General features: G+C 42.1%; 1 protein-coding gene across 4 annotated transcripts in view; it reads left to right on the top strand.

Annotated features, from left to right (window-relative positions):
* Positions 1-837: 837 nt before the first annotated feature.
* Positions 838-19,630, top strand: part of cdk17 (cyclin-dependent kinase 17) — a 133,290-nt gene continuing 114,497 nt past the window's right edge. Inside the window, exon 1 of one of the 4 annotated variants that reach the window (XM_052033595.1) lies at positions 838-1,417. The gene's annotated coding sequence lies outside the window, so the exon portion shown is untranslated. The other 3 variants (XM_052033594.1, XM_052033593.1, XM_052033592.1) reach the window with 3 other exon arrangements.

Genomic DNA, 19,630 nt, shown 5'->3' with positions numbered 1-19,630 from the left:
TTCAAAGGGATCAGATGTCCTTGTACACAAGCCACTGAAAATTGACATGCATTCAAATATATTGCAAGATGATCATACTCCATTTAGATAGGACTTTGGTGAGACCACACCTGAGTACTGTGCGCAGTTTTAGTAAAAACAATAATACTTTCTAAAGAATGTAGTGAAGATTCACCAGACTGGTCTGCCGTCTGCCAGAGGTCAGAAGAATGAGAGGTGACCTCATTTAAATTTCCTTAGAGAGCCCAAAGTACGGCCGGCCGGAGCTTAAGTGCACGGAAGATATTTGCCCGGGATAAGGAGTCTGAAACTAGGGGCTATAGTCTCACGATAAGGGGTAAATCATTTAGGACTCAGAAGAAATTTCTTCACTTAGAAACAAAACAGTGAAGCTTTAGCACTTTCTACCTGGAAGTCTAGGGAGTGTGGGCCATTGATTGAAAACAGAGGTCCATTGATTTCTGAACGTTAATCAGGGGCTGTTGGCTTACGGCGGGAGATCAGCCATAACACGTCTGAAAGGCAGAACAGGGTCGAGGGGCCGAATGGCGCCTTCCTGCTCCAGTTTTCCCCCGTCCTCGCCTGCAAAAGCTTCAAAACGTCAACCCAAGGGTTTCAATGCATCCGCACCGTCCGAGGCGACCACTCCAAGCTGGCAACCGTCCACGGTGCGGAACAGTTTGCAGACCGTCGCCTCTTCCCGTGCGTGAGATGGCGGCTTGCAACCGCGCTTCCTCACTGCTCCGGCGGCGGGCCGGGCTGGGGTCAGCGCCTGCGCACTGCACAGTGCCGGCAGAGTGCCGTCATTGTCCTGTCCCGTCCCGGCACCTGCGCACTGCACAGTGCCGTCATTGTCCCGGCTCCTTGAGCACTCCACAGTGCCGGCATTGTCCCGTCCCGGCGCCTGCGCACCGCACAGTGCCGGCATTGTCCCGTCCCGTCCCGGCGCCTGCGCACTGCACAGTGCCGGCATTGTCCCGTCTCGGCGCGGCAGCTTCGGGCGCCAGGGGGAGCTTCGCTCCGAGCTGAGGTGGGCGGAGGAGACGTCAGTCGGTGCGGTCTATGGCGGCCTTCGCTCGGGCTCGGGGAACTCTTACGCTTCTCCTTCACTCGCCGGCCAGCAGCCTCGCCGCTTGACGTGGACCGGTCTATCTCCCCACTCCCTCCCTCCCTCCCCTCGCCCTTTCGGAAGCGCCGGTGGTCTCCGAGCGGCGGGACGACGCCGGAGTGCGGACGAGCCGCGGCTTGGCGCGGAGGACGCCGGGATAGGAACGGCCGCTGGCCTGCGCGAGGCCGGTAACCTGGGAGACCGGCGCGTGGCTACGGGGTCGTCGGCGGGAGCCCCTGTTGCCAGTGGCGGGCGGGCGGCGGCGGCAGGCGGAGCCCCGCGTCGTCTCCTCCGTTACATCCTGAACAGGTACGGACGGGGTGGCGGTTCATTGGCGGTGGGGTTGGTTGGGGGGGGGGGGTGTGGTGAAATGTGGCGGAGTTTGTTTGGCTGCGGCCGGCCTCCCTTCCGCGGTAGGTTGTTGACTCAGCGGGGACGGGCTTTGGTGAGGGGAAGTGGAAGGTCTGGGCTGGTGAGGGAGGGAGGGAGGAGGAGGCGGGGGGGGGTGGGTGTGTGTGTGGCTGGGCGGGTGTTCACATGTCTGGCAGACAGATCCACACACACACACACAGCACCGTGGGAAGCGACTGCTGCGGTAACATTCCCGGCCCATGATCTCATCCCCGGCGGAGCTCCAGCCCTGCTCCGACTCCTCAGCAGGACCGGCCCGCGGGGTAAGCAGGCGGCAGAAGCCGGCGCCCGGGCACCTCTGGAAGGCTCGGCCCTCGGCGGCACCGCTGCCGGTGCCGGGACGGCCCACGGTGGCGGCGGTGAAATACTTTCTGTAGGAGCCGCGGGGGATTCGTCTGTCGCGCCACCAGGTACAAGCGAAGGCTCTGTGGAGGTCCCCTGGGGAATCCTGTGGGCTACCATCTTCTCCAAATTGACTCGTTATTTCTATCTTAAAAATGTGTTCGTTGAATAAATTACTTAAATTAACCCCCAGGTATGAAGGAGCTCTTCTGGCAAATCCCTTTCAAGCGATCCCCTTAGTACCGTGAATTATTTTCCCTCCAGTGCTTGTTTATTTTCTCTTTGAAAGCCTTGCATAACTTGGTTTCCACTACCCCTGCACCCAATGGATTCCAGATCATCACCAATTTGTACGCTTAGAATAAATTTATCCTTGCAACCTCCCTTTATCTTTTGTCCATCACCTTATGTTGGTAGATCCTGGCTCTTCAACCACTTGCAAACATTCTGCCTGCACAATCTAAAGCCACAGGGGTCTTGTACACCTTTATCAAATATACTCTTGGCTTTTTTGTTCAAAGGAAAATGTTTCTCCAGTCTAGCTTGCAGCTGAAATTCCTCAGCTCTGGAATCTTTCTGGACCTTCTCTCAGACTTTAATTGGCAATTGATAATTGCTTTTATTGTTCTTGGAGTGTGGGGACCAGAGTGCTCCAGTTACACGCTACCAGTATTTTTTAAGAGTCCGTCCTCGCATTGCTGCTTTTCTACTGTATTCCTCTACTTGGGAATAATTCTACTGTATTCCTCTACTTAGGAATTATACTTAGGATTCCACGTGTTTAGCCACTCTGCTTGTTTTGACTTCAAGGCTGTTAGGCTTCAAGAGCTAATATTACACAAGCTGATATTCATTCCCAGTTATGTCTATTTTATCTGAAAGTTAATGGGTTTGAACTTGGATTTCATTTCAAAATATTAATCAATGGTGGTATGATGGGTATTGTATTCAATAACTTACATAACTCTAGTGTTGAGTTTGCAGTCATTTGTTTTAAAACGGCTAAGGAGAAATTAACAAATTGGAATTAATCCTGTTCCTCTGGTCAATGTTTGTTTAATTTGTTATGGCATCTTGATCCTACCTATTCAAGTTGTATGGCATATATTGAGATATTGCCAGAAAAAAATTGAATGCTGCAAGTGCACCAAGGCAGCAAAATAAGGCCCTTGTCATAAAGAGTCACTCTTTCATCACATTGGAGCTTTGGCCTTGTATTGACTTATTTCCTGGTTGTCCTTTTTAGGAAGTTGGAGTAACCTGAATTACAATTCATTTCCCTGAAGTCTTCTAACAAGGATATTGCTCATTTCATTTAAGGGATAAGAAGGCGGCTTCAGTCAGGGAAGAATTGTGTCAAAATGGAGTAGAGAAATTGAGAGCGTGACGAGTCCAAATATGTGAATACGATGGTAGTGGTACATCTTTTTATTTTAGAAAATGAACTTTAGTGTTTATTTCTGCGGAGATAGAATGGGAAAGCATTGTAGTTGTATCAGTGTTCCTTAAGAACAACACTAAGCTGCATTTGGAGTAAAGTGTATAGATCTGGTCTCATATATCCTTTATATAAAATGAAGCTGTGGAGAGGCAAACAACTTGCAAGGGTGATATCAGAATTGAAATGTTAAACTGACCAGGAAAGATTGAACGTACTGAGGATTTTTAATTCCGTGGAGTAGAGCAGATTGAAGAATGATGATGTCTTTATAATGATGAAAGGGCACAATATTTCATTTGGATATTTCAATATTTTCATTTTGGAATTTAGAAGAAACTTCTTTACTCAGGGAATGGTTGGAATATTAAACATCTTAGTACGGGGAATTGTGAAGGCAAGCAGCACGCGTGTTGATGTTTTAGATTAACCTGTTGGTTTGTTTCTGTGTTATCAGTACTTCGTAGCAGCTGATATTGTAATTCTGAAAAGGAAAGCAAAATGGCCTGTCAGATTTCCTTTATGAATTCATCAGTCCCATTGTACAACGTTTTAAAATTTAAATGTCAAGGTTATTTGTAAGATTTGGTGTCTGACTTATTGAGACTTCTACAGATGATGTAATGAGTGAATTGATCTGATGAACAGCAATAGGATGAATAGCAAAATATAATTATTTTTGATAAGACTAGAAATGTGAGGATGCAGTTAATTTACTGTAGCTGAGAAATTACATTGTTATAGTCCACATAGACTTGAGTGACATTTGCCTGTGGTTTCATGCTTTTCATGTTATGTTAGTGGATACATTTGTTTATTTTAAATGGGTTTATTTAAAACAACAGAGCAACTGCGATTGAGCACAGCTGTGTATCACTTTAACACATGCAAAATTTCATGGCCTGAAGGCTGTTAACGTTTGAAGCCCCACAGTTGATTTTTGTAACTGATCTAAATAAAATCTGATTAATGTTGGACTGAGCACACGTAGGTGATACCATAGAGAAGCATCAACCAGCTGCACTGTGTGTAAGAGTGTGTTTGGAATTTCTAGCCCTATGCATTGCAAAAGTATGAAAAGCATTAGGTGTCAAATGGAGGACCCTCTGACTTGCACATTGAGTCCAGAATTCCATAATGAGATTTGGGGCTGGATCGTATATCAAGGTTAGCTGATTCAACCTTTTATCTGATCCCCTGGTTTTGTTTATAGGATAGGCTCATTCATTTGAATGGTGATACCCACCTTAATGAAAAGGTAAATTTTTAGCTATCTGTTTTGTTTTATTTATTTGCATGTGTATGTTTTAAATTATATATTATTTTTATATTGTTTTTGAATTTTTAATTGCAAATCAATTTTAATTTAGAGTGGCAAAAGTAGACCTGCAATCATTAGCTATCAATGTTTACCAAGGCGACACCGGAGATTGGGCCTCGGGATGTGTTATCTGGCTGCCTGGTCATCACTCAAGATCTGATCTGCTTATGAAATGGTTACAGAACCGTTGCTTCAGTTGTTGGCAACCATGCAACAGCAAAGCATTTAGTGTGTCTGCAGGACAAATAGGTATGATGGCACAGATTGAATACAAACTGATTCGTTGTGTCCCTTGTTGAAAGTAAGCAGGATCTCCTCAAAACAAGATTATTATTTTAATAAAAATAGAAAATGCTGGAAATAATCGGCAGGTCAGGCAGTGTCAGTAGAAGGATATAAAGTAAACAGGCAAAGTTTTTGCAATTCTATTTGATTTTATTGTTCCATTGTGGAAGTTGAAATTGAATTCTGTAAATCTGGTCAGGTAATCTGTGGGCTAACACTAGAAGAAAAAATCACCAAGAACTCCATGCTGGAGTTTTTAATTAAAACTTCATTGGTTCAATGATATCTTTCAGAGTGAGGAACTTGCTTGGTCTGGCCTGTGTGCAGTTGTTTATCCAAAAAAAATCACAATTGCGAGGGAGACCACCATTTTCTTTGGTAAACTGGAAATGAGCAATAAATTACTCCTGACATCCACATCCTGGCAACATTCTCATTTAAACAAGTGCAGCTACTTTTATATCTGAGAGAAAATAAATTTATGATGGTGGCTGTTGGAATTCTAATATTTATCTTCCTATTTAAGTTATAAGTACTGTTAGTCAGTGGTCCACTAACCAGTTTGTTTTTTGCTTTCGTGAGTAGTGTCCGTACAGGCGCACACACCATGAGTGGCACGATGGCGCGGCCAGTAGAGCCGCTGCCTCACATCTCTAGTGACTTGGTTTTGATGTTGACCTTTGCTGTCTCTTGATATTCTCTTGAGCACTGTTTCCTCTGGAACTCCACTTTCCTTCCACATCCCAAAACTGGACAGGTTGGTCAGTGAATTGACCACTAAATTGCCCTGAGTGTCGGTGGACGATAGAATTGATGGGAATGTGGGGAGAATAGGTTACAGGGAATATGAAATAAGATATCTTTATTAGTCACATGTACATCTTAACACAGTGAAATGCATCTTTTGCGTGGAGTGTTCTGGGGGGCAGCCCGCAAGTGTCGCCACGCTTCTGGTGCCAACATAGCGCGCCCGCAACTTCCTAACCCGTACATCTTTGCAATGTGTGAGGAAACCGGAGCACCCGGAGGAAACCCACGCAGACACGGGGGGAACGTACAAACTCCTTACAGACAGCGGTGGGAATTGAACCCGGGTCGCTGGTGCTGTAATAGCGTTACGCTGATCGCTGTACTACCGTGCCTGCCCTATTGGTGGGGGGATAGGTTTGCTCTGTGAGTCAGCATGGACTTGATGGGCTGAATGGCCTTTTATGTAATAAGGAAATTACAATGTTTAAAAGGCATTTGGTCAGGTACTTGAACAGGAAAATTGTAGAGGGATACAGGCCCGATGCAGGCAAATAGGATTAGCATAGATCGGCATCACGGTTGGCGTGGATGAGGTGGGCTGAAAGGCCGGACTTTATGCTGTATGATTTGACGTAACGTGGAACATTTACTCAGTTTCAGGAAATCATCATTAAGATTTACCACATTTTCACATAAGTATTTCGTTAATGGATTACTTTAAGACACTACTGCCTCCATTCCATTAATAATTAGAAGAATTTTTTAAAGTAATAGTGGGCTCTGTAGCAATTGTTTCCTTTTAATTTAAAGGGGATCTGAGGGTTAAGTTTTTTACACATAATGGTGAATATCTGAAATGAGCTCTTGGAGGAAGGTGGTAAAAGCAGATGACAATAAGATTGAGGCATTTGGACAGTTGCGTGGATCGGAAAGGTGTAGAGAGATATGGGCCTAATGCAGGCAAATGGGACTTGTGTTGATAGGCATCATGGCAGGGATGAAGTGGGCCAATAGGGTCCCTATCTGTGCCAGACGATTCTATTATTCCATGTATTGGGTTTCCCAGCCCCTAGAGGTGTTCACATTGTGTATAACAAAGTTGTGGCCTAACCCAATTCTGAATATAAGTTGTTCCAGTGCCATGTGGATTGTAATTGGAGTGCACTGTTGACCTTGGATTTAAAATTTGATGTGAGTGGCTTAGATATTCAGGGAGTGTGTGCTTTGTTTATTACATTTTAAGTTGAACGAGTTGGGAGATGTTTAGGAGCATGCATGTAAACACAAATGGGTAGACTGTGCTCCTGGAGGGAATACCCTGCAGTTCCAGCAAGGATTAGTACTGCCTAATTTGAAATTGGTTTCGCAGGTTTTACTTGCAGAAGGGGAAATACAGGATAAGTTCACTATGAGAACTTCAAGTCTGAAAATCATGACCTGAATTTTCTTTAGGAATGTCAACATTTATCTCTTTAACTGTGCGGAAGCACTGATGTCCGAATTTGCACAGCAAATCACTTGTGATTTCCTGATTGTTAGCCACAGAAATAAACAATAATTTAGTCCAATGGAGAACTGCAAACAGGAGATACCAAGAACTTGTGCTGGGAAATCTCTCCAGTATTCTTGAACCAGGTTGGACTCAGTCAAAGATCATTACATTTTCATTTAAAACACTAACTGGTTTCTGTTACTGATGGTGGGGAGTTAAAATTTTTTATTACATTGAATTAATTTTTAGTTGGTTGCAAGCATCAGGGACATTCAGTCTCTTTGACAGCCAATAAGACTGGAAAAAATGGTTTAACTGACTGTCAAAGCAATTTTATATGCAGGGGTTTCTGTTTATCATCTGAAAAGCACTGCACAGCACAGGGCCTCACCCGTCAGTTTACCTGGGTGAGATTTTGACCAGTTAAGTGCAGGTTTAGTGAAGAACAAAGTGTGAGTGGCAAACATCTTGGTGGCAATTCCAGACATACACTTACAATGGTGTAAATGTTTATTTCAGTTACATGCTGAAGAATAGATAGTTGATTGTGTGTCATTACGGGTGACCCTGCATTACGGCTATTTGGGTTATGGAAATTCATAATTGACAATTCGCTATTGAAAAATTTGAGATACGGAAAAAAATTCGATCTCCTGGAATTTATGTGGAATAAAAGGTAAATAAATCAACAGAATTTTTCTCAACTCGCTTTTCTTGACACGTACGCAGAGGATGCAGCTTTGCATTATGGGAAATTGCAATACAGCCCATTTTCTAGGAATGCAAACCCCCGCCCCCACTGCAGGGGTCACCTGTAATATCTTCAGTTATGCAGTAGAATCTTCGTTAATGGGTGTCATAGAGAATGTTAAGCATGCCCAAACAATATGTAATACTCATGAATGTACATAATTGGTGTATCCAAACCTTGGCTAAATATTAATTATTTTGCAATGTCAGTTTACTTTACATGTGTGTCATATGCTGCTTTAACCCAAAGGAGTAAATGATTTCCTTAATATAAAGGCATCTGCATATGTAAATTGGCATGAAGAAGTTGTATATGCACACTACCCTCAGTACTTTTTCAAAATATGATTGAGTAAACTACTGCTTCAAGGTATGCAGCAGATATAAGTTAATATCTTGGATTTTATTGCATGTGGCAGATAGAACAGAACCACAGTAACAGTTTCAGACCAATGATTGATTGTTTTTTGCTGCCTTTTGTAATTCAGCTACCAAGTGTAAAGTAAGTTTTGCCTCTTAATGAAAATATGCACTTCCCAATTATTAAAGTTAGTTCTGAAGAGCTCCATTTAATGAGTATGGTATTTGTTTTGATTAACTTACTCGAGACCATAGCTAAAGGAGAAAATTACTGAGGATTCCAGAAATGTTCAATAACATTAGTGTTGCGAATATTTAGCAGATCAGGCAGCATTTGTGGAAGGAGAAGTGGATAACATGTCAGGTCAGTGACCTTTCATCGGATCATTTTGAGGAACGAGCACTGATCCAAAACAATAACGTGTTTTTGTTTGCTCGACTGCTGCAGTCTGGCCTCAACCTTTTTGTTTTATTGTGCTATACTCTTCTTCCTGTATTTTGATGCAAGCATACATTTTCCTTCTTCCAGTATTCCTTACAGGAATATCAAAGACCAGAAGCTGCAACTACCTTAGGATTTTTGACACTGATAAGCTACCTTTCCCCAATCCTTCACAAGCTACATCCCCACTTATTTATTTTGTCTCCAAGTAACTTTCCATTGTTCAGCTGATAAAATATGCTGACTGCCTCTTAGGAGAGACTCCATTGTGCGGATGCTATTCAGCCTGTACCTCTTGGAGCTAATCTTACTGGTTAGCCTGAATCTGGGTGAATCATTTGCCAGTAGTGTTTGGTGTTTGTTGAGGTTAATTTGCTCCATTCTTTTGCGCTATTATTTGGCAAGTTAACAGTTCTTTTTCACTACAGCTGATCACTCGCAATGAATTTTTCTGGTGTGCTGAGAAAAGATTGTTATCAACTAAGAGTCACATTCAATAGCTCTCAAACTACAAATGGAAATTTAGTGCAATGATATTTAACACCTCTGAATTAGCTACATGCTCCATGCACACCTGCTGCCCACATTCCATAACCTTGTGCTAAAAGCAGAAAATATTCTGGTCACAAGGCATCTGTGGCAAGAGATACAATGAACATTTCTGGTTGGAGACCTTGCATCAAAATTGGAAAAACCTCAAAAATTTCAGTTTCAGGGAAAGTGGGGAAAGATGGAGAGTATAAAAGGGAAAGCCTGTGGGTCGGGGAAAGGAGAGATTGAATGGCATGCATAGCAGTACCACTAGCTGAAAGAAGATGGTAGAGATTTGTATGGCTACAGGAACAAAGACGTTACATTTTAAATACCAAAAGAGGAGAAAAACAAATATTGGAACTGCAAGACTGAAATTGCAGATTATCTGAAATTGTTGAATTTGTTGTTGTTCTGAAGGCTGTAATGTGCTGAGTCAGAAGATGATGTGCTGTTCCTCAATCTTACACTGAGCTTTAACAGTGTACAAGACAACACATAGAGGTTAATGTGGGATGAAGAGCTGAAATGACAGGCAATCACGGGGAGTTTTAAGTGATCCTGAACTTCCAGTTGACTGTCACTTGAATTTACCATTATATTTCTACTTTAATCTCACAACCTTTGACTCTTTTCTACACTGTTCCAATAAATTTTAAGCCAATTAATTTCAGGGTGGGGTCTTCTTCAACCAAATGCTTTTCAGGACATCACAGTTAATCTATCTTTTATGCCACCAACTGCTGATGTTTTTAAACCAAAGTGACCCTAGGTGATTCCAAGATGCATCAGCTCAGCGGCACATATATAATATCCTGATATCTCTAGTTATCAAACTAGAGTCTGAAGTAGTGTATCACCACACAATAGAAAGGACGTGATTGCACTGGAGGGGATTTACTTGGATGATGCCAGGGATGCAACGTTTCAATGTATGAGGAGAGAGTGGCTAGGCTTGGAGCAGAGGAAACTGGGGGGTGGGGGCAGGGGATATGATGGAGGTATACATAATTATGAGGGGCTGAGATAGAGTGGACAGTGAGATACTTTCACTCCTGATGGAGACATCCAAAACCAGAAGGCATAGAACAGGAGGGTTATAGGTGATCAGAGGAAAATAAAAATTACCCGGGGGTGGTGGCAATCTGGTTTGCACCGCCTGAGCAAATGTGGCAAGTACTCGCACAACATTTAACAAAAAAAAATCTGGATAGCACTCGAATTGTCAAGGCATAGAAGGATAGGGACCAAGTACTGGTAAATGGGATTAGTTTAGATGGTTGTTTAATGGTTGGCATGGATGTGTTGGGTTTCTGTGCTCCATAACTGTGACTATGTACTCACTGGCTTCATATGTGACATGATGCCAAACTGTCTTTCAGTTTTCAGGATACTGAGGTGGGTTTTCTTTTGCCTATCCCTAATTGTATGTGAGAGGATAGTGCGCATTTCTTTCAAATCATTATGGTCCTACTGCTGAAGGTTCTCCAACTATCCAGTTGGTAGAGTGTTGCAGAGTTTAGACTCCATTACAATGAAAGAACTGTGATATATTTCCAAGTCAGGGAAGTGGCGGATCTAATTGTATGCACCTGCTGTCTTTGTCCTTGGTTGTAGAATCATGGGTTTGTGAGGTTCTGTTGGAGTAACCAGAGCAAGTAACTGCAGTGCATTTTGTAAATGGTAATCATTGCAATTACAATGCATTGGTAGCAGAAGGAATGACTGTTTTGGATGATGGAAGGAATGTTGATCAAGTGGGCTACTTTATACTGGATTATGATGAGTCCTGAATGTTGTTGGAGCTGCACTCATCTAGGCAACTGGAGAGTTTTCCATCAATCACCTGATTCATTCCTCATATATGATAAGGTTTTAGGATGTCAAGACGTGACCTGCTTGGTACAGGGCACCAATCTTCTGATCTTGTAGCTACAGTATTTGTGTGTCTGTTCCAACTGAATTACTCACAAAATGCTGGAGGAGCTCAGCAAGTCAGGCAGCATCTATGGAGGGAAATAGACAGTCAATGTTTCAGCTTGAGACCCTTCATCTGGACTCCTTCCATATAGCCAGTCTGTCTCTCCCTTATCTTTCAGTCCAGATGAAGGGTCTCGACCCAAAATGTCAACTGTCCATTTCCCTCCATAGATGCAGCCTGATTTGCTGAGTTCCTCCAGCATTTTGTGTGTTGCTCAATATTCCAACATCTGCAGTCTGCAACTGAGTTTCTGGTCATTGGTGATCCCCAGTATGTTGATGATAGTGGACTAGGCAGTGGTAATGCCCTAGAAGCTTGTGGTTACATGATTAGACTCATTTGGTGATGGCCATCGCTTAGCATTTGTGTGGTGAGATCTTCTCTGGTTCTGCCGTAATTTTAAGTTGTTTTGTATTAGAAATCAGCTTTGGATAACTTTGAAAAGTATTCAGATTCAATTGGCAAATAATCTCATGACTGGAGAAATCTGATAACAAGTGGGGAGAAAAGGTTCACACTGTGGAAAGTTTGGCTTGCTCATAGATGGGATAAGTGTAAGCAAAATGTTTCTTCCTATATATGCCTTTTTTGTTCTTTGAAATATATAAATGATGACTCATTTTGGAGAGTTACGTTAATACCTGTTATTGCTGGTCTGAAGAACTTCAAAACAGGCTATTTAGGGAGAAAAAGCAATGGTTGGTTACTTTCTCTTTAGAACATATCATTATCTCTGCAGAAGTTGGCAGGGATGATGAGCATCTTTGGCCTTTGCCATAGTTCAAGCTTTAATAAAGTGAGGGGGAGAGCTAAAATGACTATTTGTTCGATTAATAGAAGAATAACCTGGTCTATTGTCTTTCCTTAAATTAACATTCTGATTGTCTGATATTTACTACAGTTACAAGTTTTACTGTTTCAATCTTTAATTACAGTTACACACAGAGTAAACTATAAAACAAACTGCTGGAGGAACATCTGTAAACTGTACTTGATGTAAAAGAGGCAGAAAAATATATTTTCTCTCTGTAGATCCTCTTGCATTGTCCATCAGTAGTTGAGAAAGTGGGTTAGCAGTGGACCAATCAGCCTGGGAATGGATTATGTGACGAGAGAGTGAAGTGGACAATAGAATGGGAGTTGGAGAAAAGGCTGAGGTCAGCTTATGGTGAATTGTGATGTCTGTGACCACCTTTCCAGGAATGGGCAGCTCAGGCGTGTGCACTAAGCAGAATACTTTGTACCATTAAGGCTGAGGAGAGTGGCGGGGTAGGAGATGAGGCTAAGTACCTCGATGTTATTGTGAGAGAAACACAATTCTTGTGAATTTGCATTTTCTTTACCAATGGGTGTGTAAGAAGAGAAATGGAAAATATGCCTGTGTTGTGGAAAATCACTCATTGCATATGGTGGACCCAAAAATCTGGTTGTTACTTGCATCAAAGTATTACAACACAATAACGTTGCTCTAGATGCAGTTTTTGAGTGCAGGAGGGAATCCAGCTCATCCAGCCACCCCACAGCTGAAATGCGATGAAATTACATATTTATTAACATTAGAGGAAAAGGGTAGCTTTAAAAATAAATTAATACACAGTATGTGTGCCACTTAATTCAAAGTATTATTATAATAATTTCATTACTAATTGAATAATTTGAACACTGGAATGTGAATAATCCTGCTTGAGAATCTAATGTTAAAAATTTGAAATTGGATTACTTGAACTAAGTATCTAGATATTGACAATGCTGCATCTAAAATATTGAGACATTGATTTTTTTTGTGTTTAGTGTGTATTTGGTTTAAGAATCATTGAACTGCTGTGGTGACTATGATGGAAATACCCCCATTGGATTATTCTTTATGATGAGCAACCTTATTGTCTCAAATAAATAGAATCTCAAATCAAGTCAGGTCTAGTTTATTGTTACATGCACGATTACGGTGAGGTACAAGTACAATGGAAAACTTGCCGCAGCATCACAAGCATGTAGTTTCAGACAACATACAAAACATAAATTATTCAAGACAGTGAGAGAAAGAAAGTTTGTGCAAAAAAAAATCAGAGACAAGTCCATAGCAGTACAAGAGATGGTCTGTGGTGTTCCATTGCTGAGATAGGATCTAGGGGAAGATGCTGAGTGTTTGGGGAGAATGAAATAGAGGATTAAATGAGGATCAGTATAAATAGCTGGTTAATGATCAGAGTGGACTTGGTGGGCGAAGGGCCTGTTTCCATGCAATTATTTCTTTATCTCTAAGTGAGGTCCATGAAAACACAAAGAACAGATGTATTGCCTGTATTTCTTTCCATCTTCTGAACATGTCTATTCAGAAATTAACTTTCTAGTCTTTGAATTCTATAACTATTGACCTTTTTAAAGCTAGTTGTTCATAGCAGTAGTAAATGTGCACAAAAGCATATTTACTCATATTTGTTCTCTTATCTCTTTCTTTAAAATGTTGTTATGGAACATGAAAACAAGATTATCTAAAACAAATTTTTATATGGAATAGAATGTGGGGATGTCTTGACTCTTGTTTGTATTTCCATGTTAAAACGATAGTTTGGAAAAGGCCCTCTCGCGTTCCTAGCTGAAAATATGAGCCGTCAGTGTTTTCTATTCATTGTTGTACCTCAAATGATTCCTCATAAATGCTTAAACAGAAGTAAGTTTGGAATAAAATCTGGAGTAATAATGTCTTTATAGAATTGAGGCTTTGGGATTCATTTCCAGGATTGCTGATTTTTTTACCTCAGCAATATCAGTACTTACCAGAGAATTTGGTAAGTGAATGATAGAAAACAGAATAAAGGGACATCACAACAGGGTGAGGAATTACAGCTAGTTCTTTGCACCTAAGGTAAACATCCCTGTGGTCTACATCCACCTTCTACAATTGATCACAAATTTATAACAATCTTACATTAATCTTTTATTGTTTCCATTCTTACCAACTCCCCCCATATTCCACCACTCACCTACACACTAGGGGCAACTTACAGTGGCCACTACCAATCTGCATGTCTTTGGGATGTGGGAAAATCCACATGGTCACAGGGAGAACATGCGAATTACACAGACACCAGCTGAGGTCAGGATGAACCCGGGTTTTTGACACTGTGAGACAACAGCTCCATTGGGTATGCTACTATGTCACCCATTATTATATATTATATTATGCAAGACCACAAGCAAGTTTACACTTGATTTTTGTTTGGAAGTTCCTCTAAAGCCCGGTCCCTCTGTTTCTGTGATCTCGTTCGTCTGCCTCTCTAATTTTGACGACTTAAACATTCTTAAATGTAATTACTCCATCGTTGTTGAAGTGCCAAACCTTTGCATTTCCTTTCTTTAAAAGAATCCATCTGCCTACCTTTCTTATAAGGCACCACTTTTAAATGTACTTTTTGACCAAACTTTTCAACTTCTCTGTAACCTCCTTGTGTGGTTTGGTGTCTAAATGTTTTTCTTGTGCTCCTTAAAGCGCACAGGGTGTTTTACGTGAACTATATAATTATATGTTGGTTGATTGTTATACCAGTGAGTACACCAGGTGTTCTTTGCAAGGTCACTGCTGCAATAAAATGTCTTGGTATGAAGGCGATTCCTCGTGATAGTGGAATTGTTTAGCAACACTCCTGCAGTCACCTGTTGACATGACAAGTGCAGCTTTGGAGTCATTCAGTGATAAAGTCAATGACGGTATCATGTTGACTGAACGGACTCCTGTGTGAACAAAGGGAAGGATTACCTGGAATGACCTTGAGACTCAAGTAGGCAGGTCTAGAGCTGACATTGTGAAATAAGGACATTCCATAGGACTTGAGAGTTCAAATGTGGTAAGCAGAAGACCATACTGTATCTTTTAGCCTGCCACTGCTGAAATGCTTGTACTATGCAAGACATGTTGAAATGTATTCATCAGTGCAAAGAAATATGACTAATACAGCACAGAAACAGTCCCTTTGGCCCAACTCATCCATGCCATCCAAGGTGCCCACCTAAGCTAGTCCCATTTACCCATGTTTGGCCCATATCCCTCTAAACCCTTCGTATCCATGTACATGTCCAAATGTCTCTTAAAAGTCATTATTGCACCAGCCTCAACTACTTCCTCTGGCAGCTCATTCCATATACGCATCACCCTCTGCTTGAAGAAGTTGCCCCTCTGGTCCCTTTTAAATCTTTCCCCTCACCTTAAACCGATGCCCTCCAGCTTTTGGTTCCCTTTCCCTGGGAAAAAGACTGTATGTATTCACCCTATCTATTCCCCCATGATTTTATACACCTCAATAGTGTCACCCTCGAAGGAATAAAGTCCTTGCCTGTCCAACCTCTCCCTATATCTCAGGCCCTCGAGTCCTGGCAACATTTTTGTAAATCTTCTTTTCACTCTAATGACGTCCTTCTTGTAACGGGTTGACCAAAACTGTACATAATATTCCAAGTGCGGCCTCACCAATGTCTTGTACTTCTGTAACATGATGTCCCCACTCCTATACTCAGTGCCCTGACTGATGAAGGCCAGTGTGCCAAATGCCTTCTTTACCACTCTATCTACCTGTGACACCACTTTCAGCGAATTATGTGCTTGAATTAGGTGCAAGCCAAACAACAGGACTGACAACTGTCTGCATTGACCAGGAATTGAACCCAGGTTTCCTGCGTGGCAGGTGAGAATTCTACTCCTGAACCACCAATGCTGACTGGATGTGGAAACATACTGAAATCAGCAAGCAGGTACAAGTGATTTCCCCTTCTTTCGCTCCCTGCATGGGAATCTGGATGAATGCTGACATTTTTGCAGGTTGTTCACAACTTGGGAATTCTATGTAAATGTTGAAGTCCTGTTGCAATGAGCTGTTTGTGGTAGTTTTCCCATTGGACTCCATCAGCTAATCCGTCATGGTGTTCAGCCACACAGCATGAAATTATAGAATTCTGCATGAACAATCTAGGCCAGGTTGACATTCATTTCATTGGAGAATAATCTTTGTCAGAGACTACAGTCAGTATAAACCTCTTTCAAAGTTGTTTGTGTTCATTTAAATGTTTTTATGTTATAATATTTTTAACAGTTTAAATAAATGTTTTGAATGTTTATTAATGTTTGAGATTTTGACAATGGGTTAAACCGGGGGACATGGTTTATCTGATTATCAATTTTTGCACTTTTTTTGGTTTAATTTGTTGTAGCCCACCTTGTGAAGATATTACATTGGGGAAGGCCCTGTCATTTGATAAGGCCTTGCTGTGACACATGGAGCTGGCTTCCCCTTGCGAATCTGCATGTTAAAATTGTACTTTCTTTGAAGAACAACAAAGAGCACTGTTGGTTTGCTGCTGGACCACAAATGTTGGGTGATTCTTATTCAATAGGTGAAAATTGAAAACAAACTGCAGATGCTGGAAATCTGAAATAAAAACAGAAAATGCTGGAAATACACAGCAGGCTAGGCTACATCTGTGAGAAGAGAAACAGAGCTGATGTCAAAGACCCTTCATCGGAACTGGAAAGGTGATAAAAAGAAGCTTGCTAAGCTGCAGGTAGGGGATGGGAGAGGTGGATGTCTCTGATAGGGTAAAACCAGGGTGACCATGGGGATATGCTGTAAACAGGTTATCTGGTCAAAGAGTGAATGGGAGCAGTTAGTGTGAGAATGTAGACAAAAGACCTTGACAAAATAATATAGGAGTTGCGAAATGCAGAGCAGGAAGATGTGCCCAGCAGGTCAGGTTGGGCAAGTCCTCCCCTCCCAGAGGAAACAAAAGAGGAAAGTTCTGTGTGTGTGTTGGGGGTGGTGCTGGGGGGGGGGAGGGGAGGGAAGAAACAAGCAAACTGAGCTAATGCCAAAAGTAGGTGACTGATGGGTAAATCAGTTTACCTTGATGGGTCAATCCTCTTCCATCGGGTAGAAGATACAGGTGCCTGAGGGCATGTACCACCAGACTTAAGGACAGCTTCTACCCCACTGTGATAAGACTATTGAACGGTTCCCTTATACGATGAGATGGACTCTGACCTCACGATCTACCTTGTTGTGACCTTGCACCTTATTGCACTGCACTTTCTCTGTAGCTGTGACACTTTACTTTGTACTGTTATTGTTTTTATCTGTACTACCTCAATGGACTCTGTACTAACTCATTGTAGCTGCACTGTGTAATGAATTGACCTGTACGATCGGTATGCAAGACAAGTTTTTCACTGTACCTTGGTACAATTGACAATAATAAACCAATACCAATACCAAGTTACCTGGTCATAGAATTCAATATTAAGTTGAGACGGCTGCAACATGCCCAAATGGAAGATGAGGTGCTGTTCCTCAAGCTTGCATTGGGCCTCATTGTAACAGTGCAGGAGTCCACAGACCAATAGGACAGTGGGAGTGGGTTGGAGAATTAAAGTGGCTGGCAAGGGGAAGCTTGGTTCACGCCTGTGGACTGAATACAGGTCCTCAGCAAAGTGGTCACCCAACCTGCATTTGGTTTCTCCAGTGTAGAGAACACAATGTGAACACCAACTGCAGTACACTAAAGTGGAAGAAGAACAAATAAATTGCTGCTTCACCTGGAAAGACTGTCTATGGATGGTGGGAAGGAAAGAGCTGAAAGGACAAGTATCACATTACCTGCCATTGCCCACAAAAATGCTGTAGGAAGGTTGGTGGGAGTGGAAGAGTGAACCAGTGAGTTGCAAAGGGAATGCTGAAAGGGGAGAAGAGGGGAAGATGTGTCTGGTAGTGGAATCCCTTTGCTTGTCACAGAAATTGAATATAGAGGCTGGTGGGGTAGAAGGTGAGGAGCAGGGAAACTCTATCCTTGTTCAATCTTGGAGGAGAGGGAATGAGAGCAGAGGCAGGGGAAAAGGGTAAAAAAAATCCCTTGCCTTGTTCTCAACACCATTACCCTGTATTGTCCTCCACTTTGGACAATGTAGCCCCACATTACAGGAGGGTTGTGTTCCTAGAAAACAATCCTTATCGTGATTTCTCATAATGTGAGCACTCTCCTCTCCCCCCCCCATTGAATCCCATGTTATAAGTTGAGATGCATTCCTATGCTAAGCTTTTTGTTCTCAACAGCAGTGCCTCTGCAGGTGCACAGTTTATTGGCAAGTGAATTCTGATTGTGTTACTGGCAGAAGAGAAAGTGTTGTTGTTTTAATTAACTGGAAATGGATGATACATTGGTTGATAAAGTATCGTCGTACAGTGATGAATGGAAGAGATTGTTTTGTTAAGTAGTGTTGATGTATGGAGGGAACTTGGGGTCCCAAATCCATAGCTCCCCTGAGAGTGGCCGCACAATTTGATAGGATGGTAAAGAAGGCATATGGCATGCTTGCCTTTGTTTGTCGGGACATTGAGTTCAAGAATCAGAAGGTTGTATTGCAACTTTATAAAACTCTGCTGAGGCCTCATCTGGAATATTGCATTCAGTTCTGGTCACCCCATTATAGGAAAGATGTGGAGGCTTTGGAGAAGGTGCAGAAGAGGTTTACCAGGATGCTGCCTGGATTAGAGGGCATGTGCTATGAGGAGAGGTTGGACAAGCTGGGATTGTTTTCTCTGGAGTGGTAGAGACCTGCTAGAAGTTTATAAGATTATGAAGGGCATAGACAAAGTAGAGAGCCAATATATTTTTCCCAGGGTTGGTATGTCTCATACAAGAGGGCATACATTTAAGGTGAGAGGGGGAAAGTTCAAAGGAGATGTGCGGGGCAAGTTTTTTTTATGTGGGGAGTGGTGGGTGCCTGGAATGTACTGCCCGGGGTGGTGGTGGAGGCGAATATGACAGGCGTTTAAAAGGCTCTTCGATAGGTGCATGAATATACAGAGATGGAGCAATGTGGACCATGTGCAGACAGAAAGGATTAAAGGCATCATTAGCATAATTAGATCAGCACAACATAGTGGACTGAAGGGCCTGTTCCTGTGCTGTACTGTTCTGTTCTAAATCTCTTAAATTATCTCCTGCTGTGAACCAGTAGCCTGCTTTCATTGTCCTAGGCAACCAGTTCAGTTCTCTGTATACATTGTGTTTATTTTCCCCTCACAAATTCAGTTGGAGCAACTTTTCATGTTGTATCTCGGTTTTCTAGTTGTGAATTGAGTTCCATAGGAGCAAATTTTCATCACATGAACTGCCGTAATGCAGTGGTACACTCTATATTTTTCCAGTTTTCCCTTGAACTAGTTAATGATCTTTGCTTCAGTTACTACCCTGTTATGAAGCATTTTTTGCTTCCTGAGTGTAGTGTAATAAAACATAGTTTCCTCTTCTCACACTCTAGCTTCCTAATGACTATTTTAAATTTGTTTGACCCCTTATTCCAGATTCAACAAAATGGGTATCTTGCATTTCTTTCACTAAACAAAGCCCCAAAATAATTTTAGGAACCTTTTAC

The sequence above is a fragment of the Pristis pectinata genome, chromosome 19, assembly GCF_009764475.1.
Source record: "Pristis pectinata isolate sPriPec2 chromosome 19, sPriPec2.1.pri, whole genome shotgun sequence".
Lineage (NCBI taxonomy): Eukaryota > Metazoa > Chordata > Chondrichthyes > Rhinopristiformes > Pristidae > Pristis > Pristis pectinata.
Note: the sequence above shows the minus strand (reverse complement) of the source record. Positions and strands in the feature narration are given on the sequence as shown.